Here is a 12,664-nt window from a genome sequence, read left to right on the forward strand (position 1 = left end):
CGAGAAGGTAGAGAGAATGTCTTTTATTGCAAGTAAGGATTCTATGTTTCCTTTGCAAAAAAGAAGGACGTCATCGGCAAAGAAAAGATACGAGATAGCCAACTTCTTACATTTTGAATGACATTGGTTCGACTTAGTTTGAATCCCTTGTTGGAGCAGAGCACTCAACACTTTCATAATGAGCACAAACAGATAAGGTGATAGTGGATCGCCTTGTCTTAGCCCTCTTTTCCCTTGGAAATAACCCTCTGGTGATCCATTGACCATAATTGAGAAGGTGGGGGATGCAAAGCACATATACACCCATTTGATGAAGATTGGAGGAAACTTGAACTTACAGAGAATGGCTTGGAGAGCCTGCCAAGAGACAATATCAAAGGCTTTCTTTATATCAAGTTTAATAGCACATCTTCTCTGCCCTTTCTTCCTTGTGTAACCTCTGAGTAATTCATGTGCAAGGAGCAGATTATCTTGTATATACCTCCCAGGGACAAAAGCCGATTGAGAGCTAGAGATCAAGGATGTAATACATGTCTTCATCTTGTTTGTTAGTACTTTTGACACACATTTATATATGATATTACAACAGGCAATGGGTCAACATGATAAGCATTTTTCATTTTAGGAATGAGACAAAGCAAGGTAGAATTTATACCTCTTGTCATCTGCTTATGAGAAAATATGAACTTGATCGCCTTTATGAAATCATCTCCCACAGTGGCCCAACATCTCTTAAAGAAAGAGCATTGAACCCATCCGGACCTGGAGTTTTGGTTTCCTCCATACTAAATAATGCTTCTTTTATCTCCTCTTCACTGATTGGGGATTCTAAGTACTGACTAGTGGCATAGCTTACCTCGGTAACATTCAGCCTACTTAGGAACTCCTTATCACACTCCGCACTTGAAGGCACCCCTAGCAAGTCTGTATAGAAATTCAAGAAAGCTTCTGCTACTGGTTCTTTCCCTTCTCTTCTAATCCCTTGTACATATATGACATCCCATACAAACTTTCTTGTCTTCTTTTTCTTCAAAGCATTGAAGAAATAATCATTACACTTGTCCCCATATCACATCTAGTCTATATCTGTTTTCTGTTACATTTTTGCTTCCTCTAGTTTTAACAAATCACACAGCTTCCCTCGGATAAGGAACTCTTGCTCACTAAGATTACAATCCAGCGGATTCAAGTGCAATCTTACTTGGATATCTTCCAGCTCAGATCTTGTGTCTTTTACTAGTCTCTGAATATTATGACAAAAAGTCCTTGCCCATCCTTTCAACACCCCTTTTAAGCTTTTCAATTTCCTGGATAACATGAAGGTTGGACTTCCATAATCTACTATATCCCAACAAAGTTTCAAAGAAGCATCGAAATCTTGATGAAACATCCAAAAGTTACAAAATCTAAACGGGGGATGACTTCAAAATGTAGTAAGGAAAGACATAACCATTGGAGAATGATCCAAGGTTATTTGGGTTAGAAATTCCACCTTTGTAGCCAACTTAATAGAGGACCAAGAAGAGTTTACAAGGCATCTATCAATTTTTGACCATTTTCTTATTCCATCCCCTCCACTATTCCATGTATAGAAGCATCCAGAAGCAGTGTGATCAAATAACCAAGCTACATTCAAACATCTAGCAAAAGGGAGGGTTTCCCTAGGGTGCACAGCTCTGTCTCCTATCCTTTCATGGGAGTATAACACATTGTTAAAGTCTCCCATTACACACCATGGGCCTTGCAAACTAGCACTTAGTAGATTCAACTCCTCCCAAAGGACAGTTCTTTCATGACTATTATTGCTAGCATATATCATAGTTACATAGAAGAAGATTCCATGCTGCAAAAGATTAATCTTGTAGTGGATAAACTGACTTCCTTCCACCTCCTTATGTACATCCAAAAAACTTTGATCCCAAGCAATCCATATTCTGCCATATTCATTATTAAGTAATTGTGCTCTACTGCCCATGACGGACAAATCATATCTGTTATACTAGTATATTTCTCCATTTTGACCATAGTTTCCAGAAACCCCATGCAACTTATCTTGTTCTCTGTGATAAACTTATTCATCTGTTTTACCTTCGTGATGTCGTTCAGTCCCCTTACATTCCAATAGCTTATTTTTAACATTGGAATTAATTAATGATGATTTCTCCTCTTTCCCCTTCCTTTTGGTCGTCCCTTATCTCTTTTTCTAGACTGAGTTTGTTGATTGTCTGATGGATTACTTTGCTTCTTCTGGGTTCTACTCTGAACAAAGGAGATCCCTACATTCAACTCATTAGCTGATGAATTCTACTGGGCTCTAGTCTAAACTGGAGAGCTACTTCCATTTAATCTCTCATTAACTGGGGTGGAGATGATCTCTGGATTGGAGATGTTATCTCCAAAGAGCTCTGGCTTTGCATCTGATAAGTCGTCATCATCCAAATCAGCTAGTTCCTCAAATAGATTTCTTTCAGCCTGAAACAGTTCAGAATGTGGATGTGGTGGCCTGACCTGTTGAAGTGGATTTTGTAATACCACTAGAAAGAGATTCCTATAACCTAGATCAGTTTCTGCATCTTGATGAGTTTCCACAGACATTTCTGTATCTATGTCAGTTTTCACATGCATGCCTTCAACATTAGTAGGTAATATCATCGTATCTCTCCTTGAGTTTGTTATCTCTAGTTCGCTCAGTATCAGTTGAGATTCTTCAACTGTTATATTGCCTTCTGTTGCTCTCTCTTCTCTGCAAATCATCGCTTGTTCATAAGTCGAGTTGTCCACATCTAAAATAGGTGCATCAGCTTGTCTATATGTTTCTAATCCATTTAAATTTTCTCCTTCCTACTGGCACGCTGTGCCTCTCCCAGTTGGATCCTCATCTACTTGTTGTTCTCCATTTTGTTGTGATGTTCTTCTTATCCATACTCTTGTGGTTTTCCCCTTACACTGTTCTGTAGTATGCCCAAATCTGTTGCATTTAGTACAAGATATGGGTTTCCAAGGATATTCAAGTGGAATGACTACTTCTCTGTTTCCAGCTTTAAATTTGATAGTTTCTTTGTATTCATGATTGATCGGGAATTCAACACAAAACCTCGCAAAGGATAGTCTTTTCCTTTTTGATGTAGCCTCGTCCATGAACTGTGGTTTACCACCTAACAAACTCGTAAGGTAAGACAGGCCATCAAATGTACACATCTCCTTTGGGACATTCATCAACTTGATCCATACTGGTGCTGAAGCCACTTTGTTTCTAAAACTATCAACTTCCACAGACCATGGATTTATTACAAACACTCTTCCTGCTATGAATACTGACCCTCTAACACCATTTGTCTATCTTCCGAGGAGGTAAAACTCATGTAGAACAATTCTTTATCAGTAGTAAGCTCAAAGGAACCTTTTAGCTTCCACTAATTTTCCAAATATGCCTTCACCATAGGGAAAGAGAGTCTGGAGTCTAGAAAGTAACCCACAAGATATTCATCCCATTGTTGTATCCCTTGATCTATAAGTTCTTGTGGAAAAACTGCTACGCCATCAACTATAACAAGAGAGAATTCTTTGAAAGCTACAGTAGTTTCTCAATCTCCTTGTCTACTAAATAGTGCACTCTAAGAGTTGGCTCATGCTCCAGAATTTCCATTCAAGGAATTCGAAGGAGGGGGATTACTTGTTGATGCCATAATACTAAGAAAGTTAGATTACACTAAAGAACTATCACTGTAGGCAGTGAAGGATTTTAACTTTAGTGGAAACAAAGAAATGAAGCTTTACTTTCTCTAAGAACTCCCACCGTAGGCAGTGAAGGATTTACCTTTAGAGAAAACAAATAAACATCGAAGCTTTACTTTCGATCTCTTAAGAAGTCCCACTATGTGCAGTGGAGGATTTTACCTATTGTAGAAATAAAAGAAGAAGTATTAGGATAAGAAAACTATTCTATCAGGCAAGAATAAGGGCACAGGATCAGGAAACACTTTATGTTATCTCACTCCCACTTTCCCCTAAAGTTTTCCCCATTAAAGTTGGTTGTTTATTAGATGTTTATTACTAGTTTGCCATTGACCTATGAACAATGGGTCTCATCATAACAGTCGAAATGTATGTCAAACGGAATGCAATCCATCTGGTTCCAAAATTGATGCGCAGATGGCATAGAGCTCGACACTTAATTTCAGATAGTTGGGATACTGCATTACAAGCAAGACAAATGCAATTTACAGCATTGAACATTCCCAGTCTAGTATTGGCAGACGAGCACACTAATGATGGGTCCGAAATACCAATAGTACATGTTATCAACCAAGTCCATTTAATTAATGTGGTTAGAATTTTCATTTGGTAAATCCATCTGGTTCCAACACTGATGCACAGATGGCATATAGCTCGACACTTAATTGCGGATAGTTGGGATACTGCATTATAGGCAAGACAAGCGCAATTTACAACATTGAACATTCCCTGTCTAGTATTGGCAGACGAGCACACTAATGATGGGTCCAAAATACCAATAGTACATGTTATCGACTAAGTCCAAATTATTCTCAAATTTGATGTGGCTAGGTCGTTTGGAACTGACCAAATTCAATGTGGTTATGCTAATTTGGTTTTTAATTCAATTTTCTTGAATTTGATGTCCGCATTGGTAAAATTTGTTTGGTTTGGATGTATGTATGTTTGGAATTTGGATAGGAAGAAACTAAAAAAATTCCAATTTGTTTTGGACCCAACGACATGGTGGAGTCGTTTGATGTAGAGTTGGATGGTCTAGTGAACTTGTTGAGAGCATACTCGAGTGATATGATGAGGTCGTTCAGATCAAATACTGCATGGACGACATGGTTGGGTCGAGGGATAATTACATGGATGGTCTAAATATATCGTTGAATGCATACTCGAGCGATCTTGGTGAGAGTAGCGGAAAGAGTATTATGCATATTGGTTTTTACATTTTCGACCCTTTTATGTGCAAATTTCGTTTTTACCCTTTATTGTTCCTTTTACTCAAACTTGCTAACCCGGCCACAAAAATTTAAATGAGTGGCCATAAATCCAGCGCACCCTATATATATATAGGGCCGTGGTATTGACACCCCATGAAATGGGACTAGCACCCCTTTTTATATTTGGGATGATATATATCATCCATTTTTCTCTCTATATTTGGGATGATATATGACATATATCATCTAAAAGGGTGCTAGTCCCATTTTATGGGGTGTCAATACCTCCGCCCTATATATATAGTCATTCTCTAAAAAGTAGCTACTTAAGTTAAGTTAAAATAAGTACATACGTAAAACTTCACCTACAAAATGAATTAAAACCTAATTTTTGTGTGGTTATGAAGCACTCACCATAATAAGTATCTTCACAACATTTCAGCTCATTTGGAAACCTCTAACATAGATAAAAATTGTTGTCATCTTTAAAAAGAAATCTAACGGTCCAGAAATGTTGAGCTTTTGTAATCGTTTTTTGCCGATGTTATAGGTTTCCAAATAAGTTGAAATTTTGTAGAGATAATCTTAATATTGGGTATATCATATCCACAAAAAAATAGGTTTGAATTAATTTTGTAGGTGATATTTTACTTACGTACTTATTTAAAAGTTAACTTAAGTAGCAACTCTTTAGAGAAGGACTATATATATATATATATATATTGAGGGGGTTCCGTTTACAATAGATTTGGTACAATACTTCTTACAATAGATCAGGACCGAACACAACTAAAAGTCTAGTGGTTTTAAATTTGTGTGAACTGGCACTCATTTAGCATTAAAGAAGTGTGTGGGAACGGCTCCAGCTCAAAAAAAAAAAAAAAAAAAAAAAAAAAACCCCACGTAAGTTTTTTTTACTCTTCTTCCTCTCTGTTCTCCAGCCTAAGCCGACGAAAAAAAAAAAAAGAAAAAAAAACCCCACGTAGTTTTTTTTACTCTTCTTCCTCTATGTTTTTGGCCTTTAGAAACCTTACACTTCACCTTCTTGAGAAATAATATCACCATTGCAGCTCTCTCTCTCTCCATATATTGACACCACTGTCGGGGTAGAGTGCCTATTATGACTAGCAACAACGATACTTGACATTGACGACAAAAAGAGATTAAACGAGTAACGTATAAAAGGTATACTTCTCTCAACCGGCCAATTCTGTTATACTAAGAAAAAACATTACTTTGGGTGAAGTTATTATTCAAAAAGTTATAAAATTAAAGTTTTTATGCGTTTTTTGTCTAGTTCTTGGGTGATGTCGGTGTTCATGTGTTTTGAGCTGGAAGAATAAGAAGAAGGGGTTGGAGTGAGGAAGAAGGGGCTTGATGCAATTCTAAGGTGTTTCCTCTATTTTATTTACATTGATTATTCATTATACTATAGACAATTAATATTGGAGAATATGTGTTGGAGGATTTGGAATCTCGCTAGAACTAAAAAACAGGTTTCTACACATTTGAGTTGAAATTGTACTTTTTTGTGGTTGATTCAATTTAACTGCACTGTTTAAATTAAGATTGATTAATGCAGTAAGGAAAGAGAATAATATGGTGTAAAGAATGGAACTTGGAGGATTTCGAGTAGCAAAATTAGTATTAAACTTGCATATATTACTGTATTCTAGTAATCTTTGAGGTTTTGATGGAAGGAATGTTTGGATTCATGAACATGTGTGTTGGAATTTGCTTTGTTGCAGATTGAGGGAGAGGAAGCTCAACATCAGGCGAAACGTCGTGTTGAGCGGGAAAGAGGAAGGAGAGAGGCAACGGCTGATATGTCTGAGGACTTATTTGAAGGAGAAAAGGGAGACGTTGTCGGTGACATTTCAGCACATGGTGATAGCAACAAAGGCAGAATGCCTAGGATCAACTCGACCGACGTGATGGATTCCATGTCTAATATGTTCAAGGAGAAAAAATTATACATTATGCTAATCAGGTATGGACTAAACCTTTATGCTCCTTTATCACCACTATTTTGAACAGGGGGGGGGCTAGGCTTTAAAAAGACTTTTTCTCTTTGAAACTCGGGCTTTAACCATAGAACTTCTTAGCAACCAAAATTTGCTTCTTTCTCTTGCTAAAGTGACATATTTCTTCACATATTTAACTGCAAGACCTGAAATACACAAAAGCACATAAACAATACTAACTCTTATTTATTACACACATAATTGGTCTAAATATAATATTATTAAGGGGTTAAAACTACAGTTTTGGGCTCTTATCAGTAAGAAAGGTTGTAATGCAGCAATATACGGGTAATAAAACGCACATTTGGGAGCTGATCAGGCTCTCACCTCATCACAGAAAATCATAAAACCAGTACTCGAAAGCTACTAGAAAAGAAGAAGTGGGAGTTGCTGGAGAAGAAGAAGCCACAAAAAATAACAGGTTTTCTCTATGACTTCTCTTCCTTACTTTTTTGCTTCTATCACCATGTTCATGAGTAGCTAAACTAGAAGCTAGAGCTTAGATTAAGCCCTAGACTTGCGTATGATTTTCTATGTTTATTGTTTATTGTTCTCAAATTGATTGATTTCACACTGATTTTAGTAGAACTACTTTCACTGATTATAGCTTGCATATGATTTCATGTATTGACTAGTCAATAATTAGATTAGATTTCTATTATTGTCAAAACATCGGTTCTAATGTTAACATAAGCTTGTGAGAAGTTGTGTTGTAAGAATACAACTTTTGCTAGGAGTTTCTACACTTGCGTGCTAAAAATACAATCAATCTCATACATAGATGCAGATTAAGATTTAACGATCAGATATTCTAGCAAACTAGGGTTACATTTCTCTCATGCTACTCGTAATTCAAATGAGAACTTTAAATTAGTAAACTAAAATAACCTACAATGGTCTAGGGTGGATTCGAGTTCCTTAGTGTTCCCATCCTTAATAGTTAATTAAAGTTTTATTGTCTTCATAGTATAATTCAATTAAATAGTTTTAATTGTTAGTAAAACAACTTTCAAACCAAAAAAACAAAATTATTCGGATTAGGTTAAATATAATTTAAATATCAATTATCTCTAAAAAGCAATCTCTGTTGGATTGACCTCATTCTTGCATGTTTACCACAATTGACCTCGTGCGCTTGCAAGTATTACAATTGTAGGATTTAATTAGTTTGTTTATTTAGGTTGACTAAATACCTATCAAGTTTTTGGCTCCGCTGTCGGGGATAGCTTGATCATAATTGAGTTTTAAAGTTTATTTTACGTATTTCTTGATTTTTCATAGTTGAAATTAGTCGTAGTGATAATTTAAGCTTCTGTTTCAATTTTTTTGGATACGACAACAGACAGAAGTTCCTGACGACTGTGGGAAGTTTTTTGGAAAATTTGAGGTTTTACACTGAAAGTCAAAGGGCGCACGCCCTATATTCCTTTGTTTCTTGAAGGTGCATGCCCCCTAGGTAGTACTGATTCATTTGATCTTTTGCAGGCTACATTCAGTTGTTTTGGAGGATCCAGAATTCCACTCATATCATGTTCTAGTGTTGTAGGACATCGAGAAATAGGGAGATACACTCATGACTCATAAGATTTAATTATCTTATCTGTTTTGTGTGCTTTAACTTATTCATTCGTATCCTAGGTTTTAGGAATAGTTTATGGTTCAAACTTGGTCTGAGAACACAACATTAGAACCATTTGACTTAAAGATTGAACAAACACTCCATAGGAGAGTTAGAAGTGTCATCGAGTTAGAGATACCTATAACCTTTGTAGGTAATACACCAATTTTTGCCAACATTTATGACAATAATAATGGTGTAGTTGCCCAAGTACCTAGATCCATAAAAGAGTTTATCTACCCTACTAGAACAATGCTAATCATTTTGAATTGAAGCCCAATCTGCTTGGGCTACTTCCTAAGTTTAAGGGAATAGATGAGGATGATCTATATCTTCACGTAAGGGAATTTGAAGATATTTGTGGGACTGTCAAACTTCAGTAGTTTAGCGATGAGGCTATGAAATTTGATTCATTCCCATTTTCACTTAAAGAGAAAACGAAGAGTTGGTTTCACACTCTTCCATCTAATTCCATAGCTACCTAGGAAAAATTGTGCATTGTGTTCTTAAAGAATTTTTTCCCTAATCATAAGGCAACTGCGTTTAGAAAAGTAATTTCATGTTTTTTCCAAAATGATGGTGAGTCATTGTGGAAGTGCATGGAGGGGTTCAAGGACATGCTCTTGCAATGTCCTAACCATAGCTTTGAAAAAGGCAAATTAGTCCAAATTCTTTATGAGGGTCTTGATGTTAGTTCTAAGGTTATGATTGAGACCATGAGTATTGGAGACTTTTGTGATAAGAATGTAGACGAAGCATGGACGTTTTTAGAAGAAGTTGCTAAAAAAGTCTAGCAATGGGAAACTAACCGTGAACCTAAGAAAGTGGCTAGTAGTACTACTAAGAATGTTATGTTTTACGTTGATAAAGATTTTGATGCAAGTGCTAAAATGGTTGCCTTACTTAGGAAAGTTGAGGCTCTCGAGCTAGAAAATGAGACTAATTCTCCAATTAATAACATTAAGACCACTGGTTGTCTGTTATATGATAATCTTGATCGCGTAATTGATAATTGCCCAGGCCTAACTGGACAAGCCAATGCTTTCAATACATACCAGAAGCCATGGAACAACCTATTTTCTAATACCTATAACCCTAGATGGAGGAATCATCCCAACTTCTCATGGAGGAATGGACCACATCAAACTGATCTAGGGGTACAACTTGTGAACCCCACTCCCCAGCCATATTCTCAAGTACCGGCTCAATAGTTTCAGCAATACCAACAACAACCACCACCTAAAAAATCATCTCTAGAGGATACCCTTAGTATTTTCATATAGAGTTCCCAACAATTTCAAAAAGAAACCCAACAGAGTTTGCATTTAAACTCTCAATCTATTGCCAAGTTGGATAATGCCTTGAGTGAGAGAAAGAGAAGGGTAGGTTTCCTAGTTAGCCAATTGCTAATCCCAAAGGTCAGTATGAAATAGGTTCTAACTTGAGCCACGAGCACCACCATGAGCAAGCCAAGTCTATTACCGTTCTTAGGAGTAGTAAACATGTTGACAATAGCATGATACTCCAAGGGAAAGTGTAGAGCCTCCTACTTCTGTGGAGACTAGTCTTGCCCCATCTTATATACCTAAAGCTCATTTTCCTCAACGATTGATTCCGGCTAAGAAAGGTAATAATTTTAATAAGATAATGGAGATGTTTAAATAAGTTCAAATTAATATCCCATTACTTGATGCTATAAAACAAGTCCCTTCATATGCCAAGTTTCTTAAAGACATGTGTACGCAGAAATGTAAGTTGAATGTGCACAAGAAAGCTTTCCTTACTGAACAAGTAAATTTAATTATCCAAAATTGAACCCCACCTAAGTTTAGAGATCCAAGATGCCCTACTATTTCTTATGTTATTGGTGATCATATGATTGAGAAGGCATTACTTGATTTGGGGGCTAGTATTAATTTGTTGCCTTATTCGGTTTATTTACAGCTTGGTCTTGGTAAGTTGAAACCTACACCAATTACTCTTCAATTGGCAAATAGGTTTGTTAGGATTCCACGTGGTGTTATCGAGGATGTGTTGATTCAGGTTGATAAATTTTATTTCCCTGTGGACTTTATTGTTCAAGGTACACAACCTGTTCACGATTCTAAGCACCATATTCCTATCATCTTAGGTCATCCATTTTTTGCACAACTAATGCTATCATTAACTGTCGTAATGGAGTGTTGAAGCTTTCTTTTGGTAATACGACTACAAAACTTAATGTGTTTAATGTGGGTCAACAACCTCCTAAGCCTGATGATATATGTGATGTTAACCTTATTGACAGTGTGGTCCATGAGACTTTCTTGGAGACTTATTCTGATGATCCCCTTGAGTCTTGTTTGACTCATTTTGGCAGTAATTATGATGGGCATAGTTCTATATGTGTAGTTAATGCTTTACTTGATGCTGCCCCAATCTTAGATACTGTTAAGTGGAAAACCAAAGTAGAACAACTTTCTCCTTCTAAGTCTAAAACAGTTCCTTCCATAGAGAGCCCTCCTAAGCTTGAATTGAAACCATTACCTAATACTCTTAAGTATGTCTTTCTGGGACTTAATGATACATTGCCTGTTATTATTGCTTCTAATCTCGATATTGAACCAGAGGGTAAATTGATTAGTCCTTAGAGAGTCCTAAGCTGCCTTGGGGGTGGACTATTGCTGATATTAATGGGATAAGTCCCACTGATTGTATGCTTCATATTCATCTTGAGAAGGATGCTAAACCAACCCGTGAGTTTCGAAGAAGGCTTAATCCTAATATGAGAGAGGGAGTGTGAGCCGAGGTGCTTAAATTGTTGGATGCGGGTATCATTTACCCTATCTCCGATAGTTCATGGGTGAGTCCTATTTAGGTTGTACCTAAGAAGTTTGGGATTACGTTAGTTAAGAATGCGAATGGCGAGTTAGTTCCTACATGTATGACTACTGGGTGTTGCTTTTGTATTGACTATATATCGTAATTGAATTTAGCCACTAGGAAAGATCACTTTCCCCTGCCTTTTATTGACTAGATGCTTGAATGGTTAGTTGGTCACAAGTACTATTGTTTTCTCGATGGTTATTTTGGTTATTACCAGATATGCATTACACCAGAAGATCAAGAAAATACTACATTTACTTGTCCTCTTGGAACTTTTGCCTACCAACGTATACCATTTGGGTTATGTAATACACCTAGTACCTTCCAACGATGCATGCTTAACTTTTTTTCTGATATGGTAAAGAGGTTTCTTGAGGTGTTTATGGATGAATTCTCTATAGTTGGGGATTCTTTTGATGAGGGTTTACACCATTTGGAATTAGTCTTAATTAGGTGCAAGGAGAAGAATCTTGTGTTGAATTGGGAGAAGTGTCATTTTATGGTTCAACAGGGTATAGTTCTTGGTCATATCGTTTCTAGTAAAGGCATTGAGTGGGGTTGATAAGGCCAAGATTGATGTCATTTCTAGTCTTCCACCACCTAAGACTGTGAAAAATATTAGGTCATTTTTAGGTCATGCTGGATTTTATAGGCGATTCATTAAGGACTTTAGTAAGATTTCTCGTCCCCTATGCAATTTACTTGCTAAGGACGTTGCTTTTGTCTTTGATGATGCTTGTTTGAAAGCTTTTGAGAATCTTAAACATTTATTGACTATCGTTCCTATCATACAACTTCCTGATTCGAGTATGCCTTTTGAGTTAATGTGTGATGCGTCTGACTATGCAATTGGGGTTGTTTTAGGTCAATGGTTTGATAAGTTGCCCCATGTAATTTATTTTGCTAGTCAAACTCTTAATGATGCACAGATGAATTATACTACAACCGATAAGGAGTTGTTAGCTGTTGTATTTGCTTTAGACAAGTTTAGGTTTTATCTCATAGGATCTAAGATTGTTGTGTTTACTGATCATTCGGCTTTGAAGTATCTTCTTTCTAAGATGGATGCTAAAGCGCATCTGATTCGTTGGGTACTCTCATTGCAAGAGTTTGATATAGAAATTAGGGATTAGAAGGGTACAGAGAATGTGGTAGCTGACCACTTGTCTAGGCTTGTGGTAAAGTCTTCCGCTGATCTTTTACCTTTGAAT

The 12,664-nt window shown here is 36.7% G+C and overlaps 1 long non-coding RNA gene and 1 other non-coding gene across 2 annotated transcripts; one reads left to right on the forward strand and one right to left on the reverse strand.

The window, feature by feature from the left end:
* Nucleotides 1-5,913: 5,913 nt before the first annotated feature.
* On the forward strand, nucleotides 5,914-6,954 carry LOC147497899 (uncharacterized). Its single transcript, XR_015194161.1, has 3 exons — nucleotides 5,914-6,131; nucleotides 6,244-6,336; nucleotides 6,695-6,954. It is a non-coding gene; the product is annotated as an uncharacterized LOC147497899 (long non-coding RNA).
* A 2,173-nt stretch (nucleotides 6,955-9,127) lies between these two features.
* Nucleotides 9,128-9,234, reverse strand: LOC147497900 (small nucleolar RNA R71). Its single transcript, XR_015197285.1, has one exon. It is a non-coding gene; the product is annotated as a small nucleolar RNA R71 (small nucleolar RNA).
* Between the last annotated feature and the right edge of the window lie 3,430 nt (nucleotides 9,235-12,664).

This window comes from Coptis chinensis, chromosome 5, assembly GCF_015680905.1.
Source record: "Coptis chinensis isolate HL-2020 chromosome 5, ASM1568090v1, whole genome shotgun sequence".
Taxonomy (NCBI): Eukaryota; Viridiplantae; Streptophyta; class Magnoliopsida; order Ranunculales; family Ranunculaceae; genus Coptis; species Coptis chinensis.